Source organism: Apteryx mantelli, chromosome 3 (genome assembly GCF_036417845.1).
Source record: "Apteryx mantelli isolate bAptMan1 chromosome 3, bAptMan1.hap1, whole genome shotgun sequence".
Lineage (NCBI taxonomy): Eukaryota > Metazoa > Chordata > Aves > Apterygiformes > Apterygidae > Apteryx > Apteryx mantelli.
In genome coordinates this window covers 32,233,947-32,258,586 of record NC_089980.1, presented here as the reverse complement: position 1 = coordinate 32,258,586, position 24,640 = coordinate 32,233,947, and positions in this window count along the sequence as shown.

The window sequence follows — 24,640 nt, the reverse complement described above, 5'->3', positions numbered from 1 at the left end:
TGGTTGACCGTTACATATCCTATTTATTATTCCAAAGTATTTCAACAGCATTTTTCTTCATTAATATGGCTTCTGGCATTTAGCACTCACTCTCTAAATGCACATGATTTTCCTAAGAGAATTTTAGAAGAAGAAAACTAAAATTTAGACAACTACTACAAAACTGTTCCTTGTTACAACATGTATTTTTTCACATTCTAGCTTGAGCTGACTTAGTGTGCTGTAAAATGCGTTCAAAACCCCTGAGACTTAAATATAATAAATCAAAGTTATATACGTAAAGTTAAAAAGACTGGTGTAACTACTGATCCTGACACATCAGAGAAGCAAAAAAAAATCAAACCTCGTGAATACTTTGTTGCTAATGTACCTGAGTTCAAAGAGCAGTGTTCCTCATAGGAAGACATCTTAATTTTCATATCAGAAAATCATAATAACCTTCCAGAAAAGTTTTAGGGAGTATGCCACGAAGGCAGATACAAGGTTTAGAGTGCAAAAGGCGCTCGTGATCACTTTCAAACACGCAGACATTAGTCTAGGCAGCCCCTTGCTGAAATTCAGGTTGCAACTGAAATGTCCCTGTAAACAAGGTTACTGGGAACGGACCAAGATATCCTTCTCAGCAACACCTTCACCAGGAGCCCTTCAGCTGTCTACTTAGTTTGTTATACCTTATCTCGCAGCCCTGACATTCTCATGCTGATTCAAATTCAGGATTCAAAATGAAAGATGAAATATCTCTAAGATCACTTAATATTGAACTACTGTTGCAGTAATAAGTGGTGCTAGGCTTGAGATACGGATATAGTACTCTAGTGGTAACCTTTTAATTTCTGAAAAAATACTGTGGAATAACTGTGATACTGCACACACAGTTAATGCAATCGATTTGTTTTCCGTATTTTGATAATGAGCACACTGAATGTCATGTTTACCTTTTTCTGCCCGTTGCACATTTTAAACTGTAAAGTCCTCTAAAAGGAGACCTGTCAGATTCCAATACAGACATAAAAAAAACCCTCACAGATTGCCCCCCCCAACACACACACAAGAGCTACACTGATACTTTCAAAGCAAGGAAGAACATAACCATGAGTCATTTCTTCATGCGAAGTCTTTGGATATTTTCAGTGGAAATGCAGCAGAACACATGCACTGTGCACAATCTAATGTAGGTTATGCTGTAAACTATTCCCATTTTAAAAGTGAACACGTGTGCTATACGCGAACATTTCATGCTCTGGGGTAGAACATAAAAGCAAAAACGTATCAGATAAGTTTTACAGTTAGTATTTAGGATGGGGGAGATAATAAATGCTTAAAACTTAGGTGGCTTTATACAAAGGTCATTGAAATTGCCTTCCCAGCCACAAAAGACACAGTTTCAAGTGTGTGTGTGTGTGTGGGTGGGTGCAGATGGTATATTTATTTTTTTGTTGGGTCTTGCAGTTATTGTTAAAGTCTCCTAACAGTGTGAAAAGAACAGACAGGATGGGGGGGGGGCGGAATTACAGGAGAGAAAATTAAGCTTCTCAGTGCCTGCCTTCCCATCCCACCATTCATCTACATTTTTATCTTCTTTATATTCTACTCATTTTACTTGCCTCCCCCATTATTTAGTCATCTCCTAAAAGCAGTCCTCTGTTCTCTGGTACCATGAGAAATATGTTAACTAGACCAAGTACTCTGAGCGCTTCCCCTGCAGCACTTCAAAATATATCCTCAGACCACTTGCTCCCTTATAGCACCAATGCCCAGGGGGAAAAAAAAAAAAAAAAAATCTTGCAGCCAGGTCATACTCAGACCTCAGCCTGAAATCACTTCTCTGAAGCCCTCACGCCCGGAGCTGGGAGGGCGAAGTAGCAGGACTACGTTCACTTTCCACACTTCGCCCCTGCTGCTGTTATTTGCAAATGCCTTGCTTTCTTTGTGTGTGCGTGTCCCTGCGTGCCTGACCGCATGTCCACCGGTCCTGGTACTACAGCACAAACAGAGGAAACGTGCTTTCCCTTCGCCAGGCAGGCAGTCCCATGTGGCAAAGCCACGGCACCACTCAGGCCAGCCAGCCAGCCAGCCAGCGACAGAAAGAAAGAAACGCCAAACAACAACAACCGCCACCACCACCAATTCCCCACGACTGGCATGCAGCAGGCCTCTTCGGCTCCTGTGATTCACTCGCAGAAGTGTTTAGGCAAGGAGCGAGCTGGGGGAGGGCGGGCTGCGCCCCCTCGCCCTGCCGGCCCCGGCCCCGGCCCCGGCCCCGGCCCCGGGCGGACTGCGCCGGGCGCCGGGACGCTCGGGGCTCCGCGAAGGGCACCTCGGCGCGGCCACAATTACACGCGGCCCGGCAAGAGCTGTAAAGTCCGGTTTCCCCTTCCCCTCTCGCGCCCGGCAGAGCCACCCCGGGACCCGTCCCCAAACTCTTGCTCGTTAAAAGCCTTGTCACTTCCACAGCACTCTTGATCCTGTGCAAAGAAACAGCGGGGGGAAGGGGGGCAGGACAAACCCTGCTGGGCTAGGATCTGTCAGCAGAAAAAAAATCCCCCCCCCCGCCAATAATTTTAAATAATTGCCAAAGAGATGAAAATCAATAAGCCCTGGCTGGCTGACTCTGTTGTACGGCTTTTTATTAATATTATTTTTTAGGGAATGACTCTAAGCAAGTGCAATTGACAAGGTCTGAAGGTTGGGGGGGGGGGGATAGCGCTTCTATCCGCTGCTAGTCTCAAATCAAAAACATGCCCCCGATGCAATGTCAGTGTGCAGATGTGCACGACGGTAAGGCCGGGACTCGGTTTACCTGGTCAGGTCAGAACCGCAGGCAGGTTAATCAGGTGAGTCGTCGGGGATTTTAAAGAAGCCGAAGCCGGTTTCTTTGCTAGGAAAGTCTACAACACCATGCAGGGACATTGCAAAATCTTTACACACGCCTCCTTTAACTGGGCTCCCGCGACCTCCGCCGGCGAGGGGGGATCCGCCGGCGGGCGCAGGCCGCGCGGCGCCGCGGCGGCGGCGGCGGGGCGCGGGCGGCGGGCGGCGGCGGCGGGGCGCGGGCGGCGGCGGCGGGCGGCGGCGGCGGCGGCGGGCGGCGGCCCCAGCGGCGGCGGCCCCAGCGGCGGCGGCGGCCCCGGGCCTCCCTGCCGCCTTGGTAGCGCCGGTCCGCACTCGGCCTGACCCGGGACGTCACGCCGCCTGTCTGTTTTCTCAATGATAACTTGGCAGGAGAAGGGGAAAGCGGCCGGGTTTTTCCTGGGCTCGTGACCGGGTACGTGCACGTTTCTTTGCATGCGTTTTAAAATAAAAAAAAATTTTCAAAAAAAGCACTTGTGCGGGTCTGTCCTCCCGTGATGGTGGCGGCCGCTTGCCGGCTGCCGCGCGGCGCCGGCACGGAGGGAGCCGCGGCGGGTGTCGGCGCCGCCGCCGCTGCGAAAGGAAGCAAGCATGCGTTCATCTTTTTGTCTTTCATTTTACCTTCAGGGTGACATTCAGTGCCACGCGGGCCTTTCTGGTCATCGCCAAGTCCCACCTGGAAAAAAAAAAAAGCGGGGGGGGGGAGGGGGAGGGGGGAGGCGGGGGTGCCACCCTCAGCCAGCCCGGATGCAGGGCAGCCAAGTCCTCCGGCGGCGGACGGGACACTTCGCCCGGCCCACGCGCGCGGGGACACGCGCGCACCGGCAGCACCGAGGCAACAAGCCATCTTCGCCGCCGCCGCGGGCCGGCATGAAAAAGCACCCGAAACGCAAGATGAATCTCGGCCGTGGAGTAACGCTGCTGCTTTTGCAGTTGCTGCCACTGCTTCCGCCGTGCACACCGAGTGTAGGCCTCGCGCTCGCTTGGGTTTCTCCCTCTCTCTGCAGTTTGCTCTAAAGCCTATTAGGAGGAGGCCGGGGGAGGGGGGAAGCCCTCAGCTGGTGAACGCATAGGGCACCAAGTTAAAATTGGGGTGCACTAGTACGCCTGCACACTGCAGAGCCGGAGGGAAATACAGCAGTACTTTCAAAATTTGCTAGCACAATGGCGACTCTTAAAAAGAAATCCAAAAGGCTGGCACAAATCCAGGCAGGATTTAATCACCTATTTTTAAATCATCTCCCACCACCTCTGCTGCTAGGGTTCCAAAGCACCTATTTCTGAAAACAAGGTGTTTTATGGAAAAAAACCAGAGAGAGCTTAAGCCTATAGTTACCACTGAAGTCAATTTGACCACAATGCACAATATCTGAATATTGGTGTGAATAATGATAGTGTCTTAAAAGTGTGACGAGACACTTTCATTTTCTTTTAGGGGTGCTTGTACTTTTAAAACGCAAAGCCTGCAAGAATACATGCTTGGGCCCACTGAATTCAGGGGACCTTTCACATGTGTGCATTTACTCATGCAAAAGTATTTTCAGAACTAGGCCTAATTTAAAAAGAAACTACCCATAGTAGCTTAGATTTCTGTACCTTTTTAGCTAAAGAGAAGTCGTTACGTATATACTTTGAACATCCTGAACTGTTAATACAGCGTAACACCTGCACATTAACCTCAGGGAGTTCCAAGAACGCACAAGGTCAAGTTTACCTGTTCCATGTTGCATATCCCATTACCTATTTTTATAACAAGTCACACTATTCCAGATATACACATAACCAGTGCAGCAGAGTTCATAAAGGACGTATGCTGGTAGCAGGGCTGAAACAAAACTGTTCTTGCAACTACATCTCTTTCATTTCTGCTCTTTGAGATATCAACTGTGCATCTTTAATAGTAGCATTAATACTTTCTTTTTCATTTCATTTTCCTGATTTAAATATAATGAAAGGGAAAATTGCCTTTGCTTAATACTGTTACTAATCAGGTTTTGCAATTCCATTTTTTTTAAGAAGATGACATCAGGGAGAAGTAAATTTACACCTTTTCTGTTGTTGGACCCAGTGCTCTGGAACAGCATCTTATTTTAAATGGTGAGATCATCTTTTTCAACAGGAAAAAGAGTTTGCTTTTTAATGGGGGGGTGGGGAGGGTAAAAACTTCTCAGAAATGATAAAGTACAACCAGAAGTTTAAGGAGACTGAAACTGAAAGTACGTTTTTTAACCCAAGATACTCAAGATGCTTTCTGGCTTGGCTATAAAGACAAGTTTGTTTAATGTTTCTTTTTTGCAACTATGTTTTGAGATATATTTAAACTATTTTTCCTGTCTTCTTTATGTATACTGTCTCAGCTCAATAGAGTACGTTACTGGTAAGTTTTTTTGGTAGACTTGAAAAGCACTGTGTACAGCTTGATTGTTGTCTATATTTTGATGTTCATTTTTAAGTGATGCTCTTCTGACTGATGTTGAGAATTTGTTTAAAAACATGAAATGTATGGCATATCCACGATGGGATTTCCAATTGTTCAATACCTCTCATAGCAGGGAGATTTTAGTTGTGATTGTTACACTTTTTAGAGTGAATTAGTTAATCAAATTACTATATTTGGAATGCATTTAAAGGAACATTAGAATGCATTTATCTCATTAAAATAAATGAGCAGATAGGCAACAAAACAAATATTAGTCAAATGAGCAAGAACTCACCTATGGAGCCAAATTCAGCCCTAGCAAAATCAACCGAGTCATGCTTGTCTACAGCATATTTAATTTGGCCTATGCAGTCACACAGCTGACACTTTATTTGGTTGTCAAAGGTGTGTACTGTATATTAAAAATGTGTGAGCCATGCTTCTCCTCCAGGGTGATTAACCTCTGAAGTTAAATTCACCTATTTTCCATTTAGCTCAGTCCTATCACGTATGCAATTTTTGGTGTTTACACGCCAGAGACACAGAGAGGCATTCCTACTCTGGCATTAGGTGTAAGGGACGTAAATTGTATCGGTAGTGAGGGTGTGATAGCTTGGATTTCAGCAGAGGCTCTTCACAACTTGAAGGGTTCCTGCGTATATGCTCCAGTTAATAGGCTATGCTGAAGTCTCTGCTACCATCTTTCATTACTGCTGTTGCTCATGCCAGAGAGTAAAGGAGAGGTTGGTATGTCTATAATCACACTTTCATTTGCTACGTAGATATATCTTAAGAGCGTCACAGCCCAGGAAAATTATGCTGGAATAAGGTAGGATATGAATGTAAAGCAGAACTATGCTCAGGTAACTCATTCACTCTGCAGTGACAGAGCTGTTTCCTGGTTTCACCTAATCCACTTTCAACGTGGATTAAGATAATTCAAGAATGGGAATGTTTACGCTGGCATAAGATGTGTCTACCCATGGTTTTAGTCAAGAGTAAATACTGCAGTGTAACTAATAAGTATTTTGGAATAATTCTGTATGTAGACAGGCCCATAGTCCTGCATGTGAAAACAACACAGAATTTAGTCTTTATGTGTAACATAAGGATAATTCAGCCCAAAATGTGACCTACTTCCTTTATATTTGTGAAACATATTTAATTCATTATAGGTTTTTCTTCCTTAACAAAAACATTCACAACAGTTATGCATTTACGATCAGTTCCAGGGTAGCAATTCCATGTGCACTCCACAGAAAATAAATACTTTAAACAATTTATACTCTGGATACATTCTTAAGCCTCTAGAAGTGGACAGGAGGTTCCTTACTGGAGAAATATCAGGTTCTCAATTGTAAATATTTCAAGTGAGTTATTATAAGCAAAAGGGAAACAAACAAAAAAAGGTCTGCTGTATCTTAAACACCCAGGATCCACTTGTACTTTTGACAACCCTCCATTTAAAGCAATATTGTCTAAATGAAGCACCTGTTCTAAGTCAAAAGTATTAATTCCTTCGTGAGAAACCTGTCATAGACTTTCACAGAATGATTTGCAGAACAACAGGGCTTTCGGAAGACACCTTAAGAATATGGATCTAGTTCTAAACTTACTTATAGAGATGTGGATCAGGAAGAACTCAAATGAATCTTGGGTGGTTACACTGCTCTAGAATTGATGCTAGAGAGATCAGAATCAGATGTGTTGTATCACTACTGGTGTATAGGAAAGTTACAGAAATGATAATGAGAACATAAAAAATTTCTTGGAATTTCATGCCAAGCAGTGAGTTCTTTAAATGTCATTCTGTCTCATTCTGTGCCAGAGACCTCCCCGGGAAGAGAGGTGACTCCATCCCATCAAATAAGACTCCTAAAATTTAACACCAAATTTAGGGGAAAAAAGGAAAAGAAGAAGAACCTAGGAGAGAAAGAAATAATGTAAGCTCAGCTAGTAAAAAAGCCAGTTTTTGAAGAGAAGCATAAATATGAAAGGTACGTAGTTCTAATTGCTGACCCTTTAAACATCGACATGGGAAAAGCCAATAAAAGCGATGAAGATGTATGAGAATAAAATTCTTACTTTGTGTGAAAAACTGTAATGCAGGAAGGCAGAGCGTACCCAGGGATCTTCCTTTATGCAAACTAAGTAGCCCAGCTACTCCACGTAACAGGCAACGATGCTACAAATAGGATTCTCGTTCTTAAGCTCAAGTTGGGCTGATGAGCATGGCTATGCTCTACTGTGCTGGGCTTGGGATGCGGGTAGGAGGAGATGGATTTCACTTACCCTTCCCTTGCACCAAACCTGCTTATTTAACTAAGAAGCTTTTTGTGAAGAAAATAAGCATTGAATAAAGAAGAGAAAACATGGATAAACATGATAAAACAAGAAATCAAATTCTTCTTGAATTCTGTCTTGTTGGGTAACTGACTATGGGCCTAGTCTTGATATTAAGACTCAAATTAGTTTAAGATTGAAGGCAGTGAGAGTTTTGGACCATAAAGGAGTATGCCTGATCTTGAATCACACTTATATAAACAATTGGATTAGATTTTATTTTAAGCTCTGCTTCCACTGAGAGTTCTCTGAGAATTGGAGCCACCTGCAGTGACAGGGTATCCCTGGGTCTACCCCACTCCTGTTATTACAGGGAAATAACTGATCCAGTGAGGAAGAGTCACTGGAGAAGATGTCATTAAAATCTGGAGATCTCTGAGGCGATGACATAACATACGTGAGAGGAAATCTCAGGGCACAGTTGATGCTATAAAATGGAAGGATCCCCTATGGGAATTGGTTAGTAGCACCAATGCTTAATATTGTCATAACAGCTACTGCCTGTTTTGGTTTTTATTCTGACAATGTGAATTATGCATTAAACAATACTAGTGAGTGTACTTTTCTTTTGATCTTCAAGCATAATTATCTCTAATGAGAGTTTATACATGAGCATTGAAACAAATCCCTGAGTCATGTGAATTTACATTGGTTTTACTCTGTGGGAATGATATTCCAAATGGGTTACTCATGTCTGTACAGCATAACATACCTATAAATCAGGAAAAAAAAAGAGCTTGTGTTTGACTGTTTGAACATAGGTATCTGCATACATATTTGGCTTGTACACTAGCAATAATGCAATTAAAAAAAAAAAATTATCAGAGATCAGAATTAGGAGTGTGGTCCTCACCTAACTTTAGATCCCAATCTTCTCAGAATAAGAAAGCTCACTTCTAACTTTTGCAGTCTGGGTTCTAATAATAAAAAGTCAAGCATTAGAGGAATTTGAACTAACTCTATGAAGGAGTAAAGGAATCGGAATTTGGTTTTCTAGATATTGATGACAGTTGTCAAACTGCCATCAGCAAGTAATAATATTGCATATATGTAGTAGACAAGTTCTACAGTGCTAAATGCCACCTTTCCTGATCCCCTTGATAGACAGGCTGGGGTGCAAGTCTGAACCAATTCTGGAACCCGCTCACCCATATCTGATTCCTGTTCTTGCTATTTTAGCATTAGTCACAAACATTGGATTTCATGAAAATATAAAAGCATTATGCATTGTGTAACTGCTAAAATGGTTATTTAAAATACAAGTAGAATTTAAACCCCATCCACCCTTCACACTTCACACAAATGTTAAAATAACCAATCATTTTTTTACTATCAACAATCTGTACTTAAGCAACAATGCTGTACGCACAAAGAATTTTCTGTGGAAAGTACACAAACAAAACAGTATGCAATGGGCCTGATTCCTTTCCTATGTGTACTGACAGGTGCTGGCTACAAGATTTCCAAAATGCCTCCTGCCTCTCCAAGACAGAGTTCAAAGCCAAAAGTTACAGAAGAGGCATGGCTGCCAAGAAGGTGTTATGTTTAATGGCAGATAGGCTCTGATTCAGGTCATATCTTAGGAATTCTCAAAAGCCCATTAATACATTTTATTCTTAATGTAAAGTGCTAAAGGAGTCCTGGAAGCCAGAGATCCAGGATTACCCCACATAATTCAGTGTTGTCACAAGAGGCTATAGTCATGCTCCTGGCTGCTCCTTTTCTCTGGCCTGAATAACCTCAAGCACTGATGGTAGAGCTTCAAAAGGAAGAGCAGAAGAACCGTACACTTAGGATAGGTTATAGACTGGATGGAGAGAAATATGAAACCCCTCTTCTCTTAACATGAATTCTCCAATTGCTGTGTTACTATATGAAGACAGGGGGACTGATACTACTGCAGTCAAAAAGAAAGCAACTGTGACACTTCACTACAGACCCCAACACTGTTCATGTGAATTAAATCTCTGAGATATCAGAACTTCATGTACAGGAGGCACCTAGTGTGTTAAGTCAAAAGATGAATGAATCCAAAGATGAATAGATCCAAATTAAGATCCAAATGTTGAGTCTTAATATTGGACTGAAGGATATCAACTCCATCTGGACCCTGCTTGAAGCACATTTATGGTATATAGCTTTAAAAGCTCAGAGAGACTTCTGACCTCAAAATGTATAAGTACATCCATACGCACACACACACAGAAAGCTATATTTTCAAAGATGTGACATACAGGTAGCAAATGGTACAGGGAGGCATGTAGGGAGGCCTACTAAAGCCAGGCTGACACGGTCAGATTTCTTAACACCAGTCAAGTTTACAAAGCCTGTTAGACTGAGACTCCCAGGGCTCCATTCACCACCCGGGAATGCCGGCCGGAAACGTGCCCCTGTCATTTACCTCGTGTGGTGCACGTGAAAGATACTCCTTGCTAGGACCATAAGTGAAACGTGTTGATATTAAACCCATCCTTCCTTTTACATCTGTGAGTGTCTAGCAGGCAACCAATAGACCAGTGGGAAGGAGAGGACACCAGTTTTAATTCAGTTGTTTATGATGTAAAAAAATGATGAAAAATTAAAAGGATCTTATTTACAGACGAATATATATACTTGTGTTTAGCTGATTAACCCCGACCAAAACCTTAAAGTCCATTACTGTATATGAATATTGTGTCATGGTGAAGTCTTATTCAGTAACTGGCTGATCAGAGTGACAAGCTGGAAACCAGATATGCAGCTGGTGAAAGCTGGCATAGCTCTAGGAAAATGAGTGGAGTCATGCCAATTTATACTGGCTGGCGATCTGACCTTTGATTTTTATTGAAAAAAAGGTAAGAAATGGCTTTTTTTCATGGAGCTGTGATCATCATATGCAGCAATAGCAAGATAATCAAAAGATGAGTAATAAACATTTATATGGTAGTCAAGACAAAGTAGAACCAATGTGAAATCTTCGGCAATGAAATCCTACAATCATATTACATATTTCAGCATTGGAGCCATGTGGATTACTACTTAACTTTCAGACAAAAAGGGAAGCTCATTTTCTTACCTGTTTTTTTCAGCCACCATCATGGCTGCAACCTTGCCTTCCTCATCTTGAGTTATTTTCCCGGTGACACCTCCAGGGAGAGGGGGATAAGTTACATGTTTTCCCACAGGCGGATATGTAGATGTGAAGGGAAACAATTGAATTTTAATGACAATTTTGAGACTCTTTGAACTAATTTGGGGGGAGTACAGAAAATAGCAGGGCTATCAGCTGCCAATAGTTGCGTGGTCTCATATTCTGCTGGTATAAGCAGAAATTATGGGTGCTCAACTTTTTGCCTAAATAAATCCCAAAACGTCAGTCCTTCTATTATGCCACAAAAGGCAGGGTGAGAAACTGGTGTGATCAGGCCCAACTCCGACTTGCCCCAGTGTCAATACAGAGCGACTCCTATAGAGGTTAAGGTAAATGCTCCAGATTTACCCTAGCAGAGACGTGTTTGTGTAAGGTATTTATGGTACGCTACCACTTGTTCATGGTAAGAAGCCAGTTTTGCTAAGTGCTGTAAAAAACACTAAATGGGATAAAGTTCCTGCATCAAAAAGCCCTGCGAACAAGATGGCAGATGGAGCACAGCAAACAGTGGGACATACTGGGGAGAAAGTACAAGAGTAATTGCAACAGAGGCAGTCAGCTACACAGGTTTTTTTCTGCACACAGGATAATGATCATTCTGCCAAGAAGATACACTGTTTATTTCCTGTCTAGCTGTGATATTTCCATTGTGTTCCTGAATCACACAGTTCATTAACAGTTTATAAATATAAAGGTTATAAAGCTTTAGAAATTTTGTTACATATAAGAAAATGTGTACTGGTTTATCTAAATCTATTTTGAAAGTATGTTATCAATTTAATAGGTTGTGAAGTAAGTTTAGTTTTTTAAGGTGTTGAATAAAAAGATTCAGGGAGGAATAAAAAGAATATTTCCCCAAGCTGTAGATATCTACTTGTACATAATTAAATGGAAAATAAAAGCTGCTTCAAAATAATGTCAGTCATTTAATCTGCTCTGTTGTTAGACAGAGTTTCGGGCATTTCCACTAAAACAAAGACACCCGCTGCAGAGGACCGTCTTTTCTGTTTTGGGCTAGCCTAGCACAGCCTTGAGTAGGCCATAAAAGGGGTCAGGCCTTCTGCATGTTACTCCTCTGCGCAGACTGCAGCTCCATCCAAGAGGAGGACTGGGATGAAGGACAGGCACCAGTCACCAGGCATCGCCCTATTGCACAAAAGCGGCGGGCAGAGGACCGAGCTGGCGCGGAGCCAGGGGTGGCGGGAAGGAGCTCTGCCTCCGTCCCAGGACGCAAGGCTGCGTAGCTGCACCGCTTCCTTGGACCTGGCTTCTACAAGAAAAAGCGGGGAGTAACTAACTTCTGGAAACTGCATTCCTTGCAGTCCGTGCCTCTGTACCGCCGTGTGCCTTCTGGTCTGCTCTGCCAATGAGATAGACTGTAAATTTTCTGCCTGGTGTTTAAATATGTTAGTGTTCGTGTCCATCAGCACAGTATAAAGCATATGTAAAACATCATTACTGGACACGTTCTTGAAGTTTCCTTGAGACTGAAGCCTGTTTTCATTTTAGTTATGGGAAACTTAAAGAAATCTCAGGGAGCCTGATGTTAGTGATTCTGATATCAAGCCAATTTTTTCTATCTGAACAGCCCCACTCTTTATACAAGTTACTGTGAGTTTGGTTGTGTCCAATATTTTCTCTATTCACTTATTTCAACAAAGGTAATTTTACTTACAGCAATTTTTTGCACTGTACTAATGAGACATTTCATTACATTAGAGCAATTTTACTAGTTAGGAGACTTTACTGTGATGTTTTCTACTAAATTTATGCTGAGAAATAAAGCCACTGGCTCAAAGTCTGATTCAAGACTTCCCAAAGCTATCCTGAGAATTTCTGTGAGTGCTATATTGGTCCCCTAGATTTATCATGCTTGCTATCAGGAAAAGGAATATTATCAAAGTAGCAGGCTGCTCAGGAGGACAGAAAGCAAAGGGAGAGCAGAGCAATTTATCTTTGGCCTGCTGTTTCAGGGTGATAGAAAGATCCCTGCCTGACAGTGGATCCTGGCATACAACCTGAACAGTCACAGTCTCGGCTCTTGCTCTGGGCCTTTGGAACCTGAATATTCAGCTAAGACTACAGAAAAAAACAAAAAGAAAAACCAAGGTCTTTTTCACAATGAACAATCAATTCTTTTAAATAACTGCTGATATAAAACCATATTCCTGATCTTCAGCCATTACAGCCAGATGCACAGTAGGATACAGAACTTTGCATGAAACCATTTATTTTTTATGCCTCTTTGGTATGAAAAATGACTCTTTTAAGAGATCAGCGTTTACCATACTATTAATTTTTAGTTGTTAAAGGACTGTTGCTCTGCGACTCTGTTCCTGCCTGTGCAGATAGGATGCCACATTACTAAGTTACCATTTCAGTATACTATCCGGAGTTATATCATCCAAAACCAGATTGTTTCTTCCTTTCCAGCAGTATATGTTGCTTCTTGGGACAATTCTTTAGCTACAAACCCAAGGAAAATGGCCCTTCATCGTTCCCCCCCCAGTCTCATTTATCTCTTGCCTTTACACTGCTATGGCGGTGTACATCACCGGATGCTAGGTTTCTTCCCTGAGGCCTCAGTGCAACAAATTACTATACAAGAGAAATTCCAACTGTTTTCAAGTAATTCTGCTGTTACACATGCAAATACAGGAGTTAGCATTGAAGAAATAGTTTTTTTCTCATCCTCATGCGGGTGACCATAAGCCACAAGCTTTACGGAGGTGTACTGAATGAAATATTGTCACTACCTAAAGCAGTGTCACAAAGCTCTTGGGAAAGCAGCTGGACCAAGGTGTTAGTAGTCTGTGATGGCATCAGAAAATGCATGTGCTTTGTGATGCCACGTGTACGTGGTTATGCAGTTATGCAGATTATGTGACCTGCTTTCTATTCCTAAATGGATCACCAGCCTATCATTAGGATCTTGGGCTTTGGAGAGTCACTTCCTTCTGTGCCTCAGTTCCCTTGTATGAAAATAAGGATTATGGCTTTGATATCTCTCAGATCAATGGACGAAATTTACTATTGAAATGTTAAATATTATAATCATTCACAGGTTTGCCCTGCCTGTTTTGTCTAAATATTTTAAGCTATAATATCAAAATAACTGTTCATAAAAGTCAGGCATGGTAGCAGAAGTTCCAAACGGTGGAACATGAACCTTGGCAATATCAGTGAATGTGACATCAAGGCTACAGATCAAATAAAATGTCACTGTGAATCTAAAGACGTTAGCACACTAATGACAAGTGATTTGGTCTGCATCCACTACTAGCCTAGGAAAGATCTACTCCAGTCCCCTCACAATCCCCCAAGCACCTCTCTTCCTCCACTCTGAGGATTTTTTTTCTGTGAATCTTGTTTGCTACAAAAAAGCAAAAGACAACATTTAAAGGTTTAATCAATTGTATGCTTTTCTCTAATTTTTGATTTTGATATACTGATGAAAATTTATTTGCTAGAAAATGGGGGTATGGCTGGAGAAATAATTCAGTCAACAACTGACTGGTCATTCTTACTTATATGGGCCTGCTGTTGGTAATCCTTCCTTACATAAATGAAGTTGTGCTTGAGGAAGGTGGGAGGCTAGTTTCAATAATTCCTTCATTCTACCAAGACAGACAAATTAAGGTCCCTCTTTTATGTGGCACTTCCTCTAAAAGGAGTTTTGTCTCTGAGTAATTTTTGCCCTTACTGTGGTGTATGTCAGTTATTCCTTTGGACAGAGGTTATTACAGATTAGAAAAAGAAAACATAAACATCTACTGAGTGTATTAGAGAATTAGAAGTATAAACTCCATTTCCCTGAATACACCACCACCACCATGTACATATACAGCTGCAAAATCTTGTTTTCCATGTGTCAGTGGAAACTATCACTGGATTACTATCTTTTTGCCATATGTTAAAAAAAAAATCATGTTAAAAAGATTTAACACTTTTCAGCTGATGCAAAGAGCTCTCACATGAAGAGCTCTAAGTATCTTACAGATGCTGATGAGTCACTTCCCTGTATCCTACTAAAATACATATTACTTTCAGCATTTTTCAAGTGGACAAGATGGTCTGGTAGGGGGCAAGAAAATGATTCAAAGAAAATCACTGATGCATGTTAGAAACAAGGTTTGCTAATTTATAGTCCAATAGTCAGCACCATTTTCATTCCTCATTTAGATTTTCAGATACACATTTTTTATTTTAAATTGCAAGTATATTTTAGATGCCTTGTTCTTTTCTTGTGAAGACAAAAAAAAATGTTAAAAAAATGTTAGTGATATAATTTGTTCAGAAAATGTTGACTGATAAGTATATGAATATGCATGGAATTATCTAGTTCAGTTCTGTTTTCATGTACTTAAACATTTTCTTCCAGTTAGGAAAATGTTCAAGTTCCTCACCCATTTTAACAGTCATTGTTAATGGGTGCTAAACTTAGTGACATTTCATTGGCAGCTTCCCAAGACTGGCACCAATACAACTATTTGTATTCAATAAAAGTAAAAATCATGGTTATCCCGTATTTGTATGAGGCTTGAAATAGTTAAACACTAACATCAAATTTACCACTCATGAGTGTGATAACTATTTCCATGAAGGGAAGAAGGAGGGAAGGGAGAAGGGCAAACCTCCTATTAGATGACAAGGAATATAACAATATTAAATAGAAGTCTATGAAAAAATAAGGCCTGGAACCAGGGCTTTCAACAAAGATTACGTAATTTGTGTGTATTTCTGCACAACAAAACCAAAAGGTTTGCTGGGAACTCTGAGTATTTCCACAAGCCAAACCATGAGAGGAAGCTATTCAAAGTCACGAGACCTGGGGTATTAACTGCAATGGAAACAGAACTGAGCCTTCATACTAATTGGTTATTTAGAATGAACTTATATTGATTTATCATCCTCCCCCATTCATACAGCCATTCATACATTCCTGAGGTACATTCCCCAAATGTGCATAGGCAATAAAGTACTGTTCTTGCAAGTATTTTAAGGGAGAGGGGTTGTATGTAGTACAGTACAGTGTAGTAGCACTGTATCTTGGGGCCACGAATCACAGAGAAATACTCATTTTTATAATATGAATAGGAATGTGTTACAGAATGCTAATATGGGGAATTCATTTCTTAGTTGATTATTACTACTGTTTGCATTAGAAATAAGACAGCAATTTTTGAAGCAGATAAGACATTTGCCATTATCACTAGTTTTTGTTGTAAATGTATTTACTACATTCAGTCTACAGCCTAAGCGTATACATGCATGATGATTTGAACTCCAGGTCTCCTCATACATGACGTAGCAGGAGAAGAAAAAATTGGTTGGTATTTATTCAGCTTTTGAATCTTAGCCAACATATACCACAATTTACTGTCGTTAGTGGTAATTTTACACATGTAGTAAGCACATAGAGCGCTTGTAACACTTGAAAGCTTGAGATCTGCATTATTCTGAAGACTCTTAGTTTTATTGAGTATATTCCAATAGAATTAAAGGAGGACATTTAAAAGAAAAAAAATCTTTTAATATTGTTAAGACTAAGATAAACTAATAAAAGAAAAGAAATACAATATTAAAGTTGTTAACTCTTCATTCTCAAAATAACTCATACAATTATATGCTCTCCTTTCATGCAAGATCTAGTTTTCTGCAGGGATGTGTCAAGGGGACCACTACTATACATTTTTATAAAGTTAGCATGCCATCATTTGCTAAATGCATTATGACATACTGTTTACCTTTGTTGTAAGCTTGACAGTTTTCTATTTAAGAACTGTACAGTATAAATAAATCAGTGTATTTATTCACACCTATACCTAGAAGTATCTATTGTAAAATAGACTTAGACAGTGCTCATTTTTAAATTTCATCCTTATTCTTGTTTTATGACATACTCTTTTCCTCTGATGCTGTTCTAAACTGCTCTGACATAAAATAATAACAAGTGCAACTGAAGTAAAAACAGAAGCAATGGATTGTTATCCTCTTCTTTGTCTCTCTATTGACAGATAAATGTGACAAAAATTCTCAGGTAAAAGATGTTGTTTGAGTTTGACACCTAATTTAAATAACTCAGTAGCTTTGTCTCCCCCCTCCACAAAACAGGAAAACACTCACCCCTCCAACAATCCCCCCATATATATTTAGGTTGGGCCTCTGAAATCCAGTGCAATATTTGATAACTTGTATTTGATGTCAAAATTTCCAAGAGAAGCAGCAGAGATGGTTTATCTTGCTTTTTTTTTTTTTAATCAATTTCTCATCTATTGAAAGGAAACTTATGCACATCAGCAAAAACCGTTAGACAAGAAAGGAGGAGTAACCAATATGTGAATAGATGCAACTGCACCATTTTCAGTGGATTTTTTAAAATCAGAAATTAATTTGTGCCCTGTTGCAGAAATCCTCTACTTGAACAACAGCCCAACAGCATCACTTGGCCCCCTAGTCATCCTCATTACCAAAAGATGCAAGCAAATTTATCAATCAAACACAGCATACTATAAGGTCCCTTTTCCCAATTAACTTCATGTTCTATTTCTTGGATGTTTAGTTTTATTTCAATTTTGAATGAAATTACAGATGTGCCTTTGTTAACTTATGTGGTGATAATTTGTTTTCAGAAACTGTTGCTCTCGGTAATGTTAGCTATTACCAATTATTGCATTGCTGAAGGGAGATTCCTTGTAAATGGCATTGAGCATTTTACCTAGATATTGCAACACATTATGAGCGTTGGGATATAAACAGAATGGTAAGTAATGTGACTAGTCTCTGGATTTATGCAATAAACTAGTAAAAAGATTTGTGTGCAGAGACACATTCAGCTAGAAAACTGAACTAGCATCAAAGCGTCTGATACGATGCCTGCATCTTTGTTAGTGCCTCATTCAATTCCAAACCAAGGTCCTAAACAACAAAGGTCAAAGTTTTCAAGGACAGTTTCTGATTTTGAGTTTCCAGCTTGAAATACCTCAGGCTGGATTTTCCAGTTGTGAGCTTCCCAGAGTTCCCACTGGAATTGTGTTCCCTCAATATCGGGGGGGGGGGGGGGGGGAGCCAGAAGAACAGGCCCCACCACCTCAAATCAAGATCCTTTTCATTAAAGAATTGGTGTGGGGATTGAACATACTTCAGAAGGATATTGTGATCCCTATTAACATGTGCACATTAAAAAAAAAAAAAAGGAACCGATCTAGAACATTTATATAATCATCTACTTTAATCTTCTCTCACCTCATTTTTCAACTTCTTTTGTTTGATTTTAGGAAATACATACAGACTTAGGAAACCTAGCTCACAACAGTAAAAATTTTACCTTATTTGTTTAATACACAAGTACTGTTAAAATACTTCTTCAAAATAAGTTTTTATAGGACTCCTACCTGTTATAAAATTAGTAAATTTACATTATGCAGCTATAAATATTTGTGGGCATTCTGTTGACTAAAAAATTTGTGAGAATTATATTCAAGCAGCTTTTCAACAAATTCTGAAGTGTTATGTCCGCACAGTATATTGTTGGTTATAAAGGGGATAATAGTGCTGTCAGAGAAGTATCACCAGAATTCAGAACTCAAATCTACCTGTGCCAGTAACCTGCTGTTACCTACTCTAAAGTGCCATAAGAAAATTTCATTTTACATCGGCTTTCACTGACTAAATAAAGGTGTTTTCCTACTTTCACATATAAGTGGTGTGGTGGTGGTGGTAGTCCTGTGATAATGCTTGCAAAATTATTTGTGATGTCTGAGTGCAAGGTAAAATAACAGTTTGTAATTCTGTAGCAATAGAGTATGATTTGTAAAGACAGGATATGGCTACCCATTACTATACTGAATGAAGTGTTTTCCAACCAAGTTTTATTATTATTGTCAATACCAATCACACTATATGATCTCCTATTAGCAATGCTATGACTGTGTTTAAAGCTGCTATGTTGCTCTATGAGGATTATCCATCTGCTTTGAAAGTGAGATGCCAACTTGTTTAACTTGTGACAACATTTTACCATAGCGCTGTCAAACAACAGGAAGGACAGTGAAAAGAAAATGATTAGGCCAAATATATTCTGATTTTGTGCAAGTCAAACAAATAAACAAGTACATGTCCCGTAAAATGTAATATTCAGAAATCCTTCGACTCTGAGACCTACCACCTCATCTCATTACAGACCATTCACCAATTTTTTTTTCTTTCCCACCGTACAGGGGCTGGGTAGCTCTTTTCAGCTGCAGACGAAGGGATGTACAGTCCGGAATAGGCGCTGTGACCATCAGCCGTCCCTTCGTGCGTTAGCACTCGCGCCTTAGCATCAGTGCAAGCGTGGACCGCTTCCACTGCAACACGCCGATTCCTTGTTAAAGTTACACAAAGTGCCATAACCGGGGAAAAAAACCGTGCGTAGCCCGGGGAGAGGAACTCTGCCCGTTTTCCTTGCTCTGGCAACCAGTTATTTCAACTCCGGAGCTGTCAGCACCTCTCCTCGGCACCTCCGCCACCCTTGCAAACTTGGGGTAAGCGCAGAGGAGAGGGAGAACAAAGGGGCAAGGAACAAAGGGCCGAGCTCAACAGGGGAGAGATTCTCCCCCCCCCCCCCCCCCGACACAGCCAGGAAACCGCCTGTGCCCGCCGGGTGCTGCCGCCCCTGCTGCAGCAAGGGACCCCCTGCCCTCAGGGCACTCGCACCCGGCCCGGCCCGCGCTGCCGCGGCTTATCGAGGGGAGGGGGGCTGCAGAGCACCCGGTTAAACAGCTCGGCTGCAGGCTGCCCTTCTCGCCCCTAAACCCAAGCGGCAACGTCCCTGGGCCGGGCCGGGCCGGGCCCCGGCGCCGCCGCAGCCGCAGCGCCCCGCTCCGCGCCTCCGGCCCCGAAGCGGCGGGCGGCAGCTGCCGCAGCGGGGCGGCTCCGCGGGGCGCCGCAAGCAGCCCGCAGCCGGGCCGGGGCCCTGCCCGCCTCGCCGCCGGGGCCCTGCCCGCCTCGCCGCAGCGCTGAACTTCTGCTGGAGCGCTGCTCAGCCGCAGCTCCGTTTTTTCAGGCGGGCCCCCTGACCCCCTTACTGGAGGTGATGCTCGCGTTAAACTCCGGCGCTGTCTTTGGAAGTTAAATACCCTTGAAAAGCTGCAGGTGTCCTCATTACCTGTTGCTGTGGGGTCCCTGTCCTCTTATCGGGGGGTACTATTAATTCTTTTTTTCACTGTGATTATATTGTGCTTGCTGCAGATGTCATTGGTCTTTTAAAGCTTAGCAAAGACTCAAGCTCTGTCCGGATAGCTGCGGGCACGTCGCGACTTAAGAGGGGAAGGTTTGGGCAGGACAAGCAGCTGCGATGGCACCTCCAGAAGCTGAGAGCTGTATCCGGAGTTACTACGTAAATTCAGAGCGTAATAAAAGGTGTAGAAAGGGACAGCGAAACTCTTCTGAGCGGGTTAAATGCAAGCGGGCAGAAGAATAATCATTTCATTAAATCACCAAGGGACCACATGCAATAAACGCCACCCTGCAACTACTTTTTAGAGAAGGACAGGGAATTATCATTATTCTTCTCGGGCAGGCATTTCCAAATTAAAGGGTTAATAGACACTGCTCTTTATCTGAGTAATAACCAAAGGGAATCCGAGCTTTTTATGAGCAACTTAGAGTTTTTTTTTTTTTTTAATTTAGGCTAGAAGTGAGCTAACAGAAACTCTTTTAAAGGCGAAATTAATCTAGTCCTTAATCAGGAATGGAATCAAACAGTGAGCCACGGTACAGAAATCGGATGTGGATGTTTTCACGAGGTGGTCTAGAAGCGGTTCTGAGTTTAAAGTACCCTTAGTGCTCCCTGAACCAGCCTTGCACCGCGTTTAACGCTGAGGAGAAAGAAGCCTCTTGCGCCGCAAACTCCTTTTATCACCTGTGATCTGACTAACCCTCATCATCACTGGAAAAATCAGAGCACGGTGGTGGCGGCGGTGGAGAATAAGATAAACAGTTAAACCTGAGGCTCGCAAATCAAGAGCATTAGGTGCAGCTGTAACTTGCGTTTGCCTGAAATGCTACTCTGGGAACGGGAGCAGAACTTCATCCCAGCTCGTGCCTTTATTTAACTAACACCAATTACACGTCTCTCATAAAAGGTTTAGCGTATGGTTACATGTGGGGAAATGGAAGAAGCTGACGAGTCTGTTTTGTTATGATTTAATCAAATAAATTAAAGGAGAAGGGTAAGGAAACGCCCAATCGTGGACTTCCAAAAAAAAAAAAAAAGAGGAGAGAGAGTTTTCAGGGACGCTCTCAGTCCAAACTTTTCATGGTTTACAGAGCAAGCCGAGGCTTTTGGAGTCCGCTCATCTCATTGCTGCTGGTTGTTTGGGGTTTCTCTTTTTCTTGGAGTAACCTTTCAAAAGCAGATTGCAATTTCGGGGGGAGAGGGTGAGTAGGCGCCACAGAAAGTTGAGGGTGGAGCAGAATTTTGCGTTTCAAGCAATTTAAGAGACAGCAATTCTACTTGCAGCAGAGAGGTACGCGGATACTTGAAAACATCTTCCAACGGGGTGTCCTAATTTAGCAATTCTAATTAAACCCGGGTTTAAAAGATGCAAAGAAAGAGCAAGCTGCGTGCCTTATTTCCAATGGGCGTGGGGGATACCGTCAGGCACAAAGTGCTTCTGGCTTGTTCTAACGTGCACCTTTGTTTAAAAAGAAGAAGAAGAAGAAAAAAAAAAGAAGCAGCTCGTCCTCTGATCTGAACTAATGTATTTTTAACCGGATTTCTTTCCTCTGTTTTGTGTGATCTGATACCTACCGTGTCCCTGGCCCACTTTCAGCCCTGCAGGTGCCCTGTATTGTGTGCCTTTCGCAAAGTAAAGGGAAGTGAAAAGTCCTCCATCTGACACTCTTGCGCCCTATACCTGTGCTTGTGAATTGAATTGTGTCCAAACTAGGGGTCAGCAAAATACGGATCCTATTCCTCTTTTCGCTGCCTGAACCAAGAGGATCTGTAACTTTGTAGGTCCGGCCCGGACAGCACGGCTGTGACCGTCCAGCACCTTGAATCAAAAAGGCAGCCAGTTTTCTGATGCTTCTTTTCCGTGGCTGCTTATTGAAAAGGAGGCTTTACTGCCACCTATAAATAGCACTGGATCCAAGTCACTTTTTCTACAATAAAACAGCAAAGTTATTATCGAGACACTGCAAGTTCTCCTTGCCGTTTTGCGTGCGCTCGCCTCCAGAGCAGCTGTGCTGGAGATCGCTCGCTGCGCGAAATGCGCTTTAATCTTTGAAGCGATCGAGAGACTCCGACGGACCCAAACCCAGACACACGCCGGCTGCCTTTGAACTTTGTTCACAGGCATGTAGGTAGAGGAACAAATACCCATACTCACCGTGCTCTTTGGATTTCCAGGTGTAACTCCGTCTCTCCCTCTTCTTTGTGTATAAATGAACAGAGGTTACATCCCGGGCACACACTAAAATGCCCTGGATAACGCGGCTCTGTTAATTTAATGCTATGCTAACCTGAGAGTGTGTGATTGGAGCTCAAGTGCTGTTTTAGAAAAGCGCCTCTCCACGCTGGAAGCAAATTCACGTTCCCTGTACACACCCGCGTTTCCAGGCGAAGAGTCTCCCAGCGCTGCATTCCTATACAAAACAGTGTACCTACCTTTTCAAGAGCCACCTGTCCTATTACAGATTGCATTTTTCCCCTCTTGAGTCAACCGCGCAATGCCTTAAATGCACATGCCGTGCCCTGCCTGCTGCGTGTGGCTTGATTTCACTTCTCGCGTGGCGCCGGGGTCCATGCGCGCCCGAGAAGCGCCAGGATTTCGCACGGGGGAAGGAGCAAGGCAGGGCGCCGGGGGCAGCGGCAGGACCCCCGGGGCGGCGGCAGGGCCCCCCGGCCCCGCCGCGACCCAGGCGGCGGCCGAGGCCGGCGCGCCCGCTGCCGCCTCCCCCAGACGGCACCCGCCGCCGGCCAGACCTGCCGCCTCGTCAGTGTTTTCTACCTGCCCGCGCTGCGGGCTGGCAGCTGACTGGCCGGCATTGCTGCATGCGACACGAGCAAGCCCCCTCGTCCTTCTCGCGCCCTCTCTTTTTCCCCTCTTAATCCCCCGAAATGGGTTTTGATGAGCACAGGTCGTTGCCCGCGCTGACACCGCGGTAATTGCCTAGGGGTCCGAGCGCTCCGGGAAAAGAAAAGCGGGGGAAGAGAGGGAGGGATACAACCTCCGTTATCTTTCTGTTACTAATTCCCAGCCGGCTCGGACTCAAGGGACAAGGCGATCGCTTAACAAACCCTCCTCCTCCTCCTCCTCTCCCTCCACCACTCCTTCCTTCCTTCCTCTTCTCCGGCACATTTTCTCCCCCGCGCTCGCCCACGTTTCATTCCTCCTCCTCGGGAGGAATAAGCCATGCAAACTCAAACTAAAAAGAAAAAAAGAAGAGGGGGTGGGAGGGAGACAAGACGGGAATAAAAAAAAATAAGGAAGGGGAGGGAGGAAGAAAAGGACAGAAAGTGTCTGTGCCTGATCGCTGACCATCTGTGCAAAAGGTGATCATTGTTAGGTACTCACATGGCTGGTGGCAGAGCAGCTCTTAGCAATTAATAAGTCTCTCAGCTTGAGATCTTCTTTCCCCCTTTTGATTGTAGCGCTCTCTGCGTCTCTCTCTCACACACACAAAACCGATCAGATGCTTCAGGACCGGCCACTTTGCAAGGGGAACAACACGGGAGGGTTTGTATTACTCCAGGTTCGTGTGTGTAGCCTATAAATAGCGAACTTTTTGATGGAATCAGCTAACAAATGAGAGGAGAAGGCGTAATTTTGCGCAGGGAGCCCCCCTTTCTCTTTGCAAGATTAAAACCCCCCAGGCAGCAGACAGAGCTAAAGTTGTGGGTGTGTAGAAAGGAATTTGACTTTATTGTGATCGTGCGTGCGATTTTTGTTTGTTTGTTTATTTTTGTTTGGTTGTTTTTTCTCCCCCCTAGAACCTATACGTTGCATCCTCCCTCCCTGCCTTCCCAACCAGGGGCAGGAACTGACCCGGATTAGCACCGACTTTAACTCCAAGTTGGAAATACGGTGCGTTTGCGGTTCTTTTTTTTTTTTGGGGGGGGGCGGTGGGGGTGAAGAGGGGCTCCACGCTAGACCGGGTGGAAGTGAGGGAGGCAGGCAGGTTTTAGCGAATGCGCCCTCACTTTGAAAGCCAAAGGGGGGGGGGGAGGGAGACGGGAAAAAGCAGCCCGGAATGACCGGGGAGGGGGTTTACTTTGGAAGGGATGAAAGGAAAGGGGCGAGGTGTTCGCTTGGCGCTTCGGCTCAGCCGCGTCCCCTCGAAAGAAGCCCCCGCGACCCCTTCGCTTTGGGGTTTCGCCTTCCCAAGGGCGCGGGGAGGGGGCGAGCTCCGGGCGCTGCCGCCGCCCGCCCGCCCGCCGGCACGAGCCCCCTCCCCGGGGGGGCGCCGCGGCCGGGCACGCGTGGGCGCCGGGCACGCGTGGGCGCCGCGCAAGCTTCGTCCTTGAGCGGGCCCGGCGCGCCCAGGGGCCGGAGAGCGCCGCTTTTTTGGGGGGGGGGGGGCGGGGTCCGGCCGGGCACGCAACCAGGCACGCCACCGCGCCCTGCGCCCGGCGGGGGCTTTCGGGGGTGTCCGCCGGGCCCCCTGGCTGCTACCGGAGAGGGGCCCCGGCGGGGTCTGCCTGAGCCCGGCGTGAGCCTGACCGCAGCCCACGGGGAGCCGCTGGCCCCAGAGCCCAGCCTGTCCTTCCTCTGGCAGCCTCTGGGAAAATGGCCCTCAGGCTTGTCAGGGCCAGCTCCCCTCTGCCCCCTCCCCCCCTATTTTTTGTTAATAGGCTTAGCAGTATCGGCATTTTTTGGTCTTCCCTCATAGTGACAGTTACCTGTCTCTGG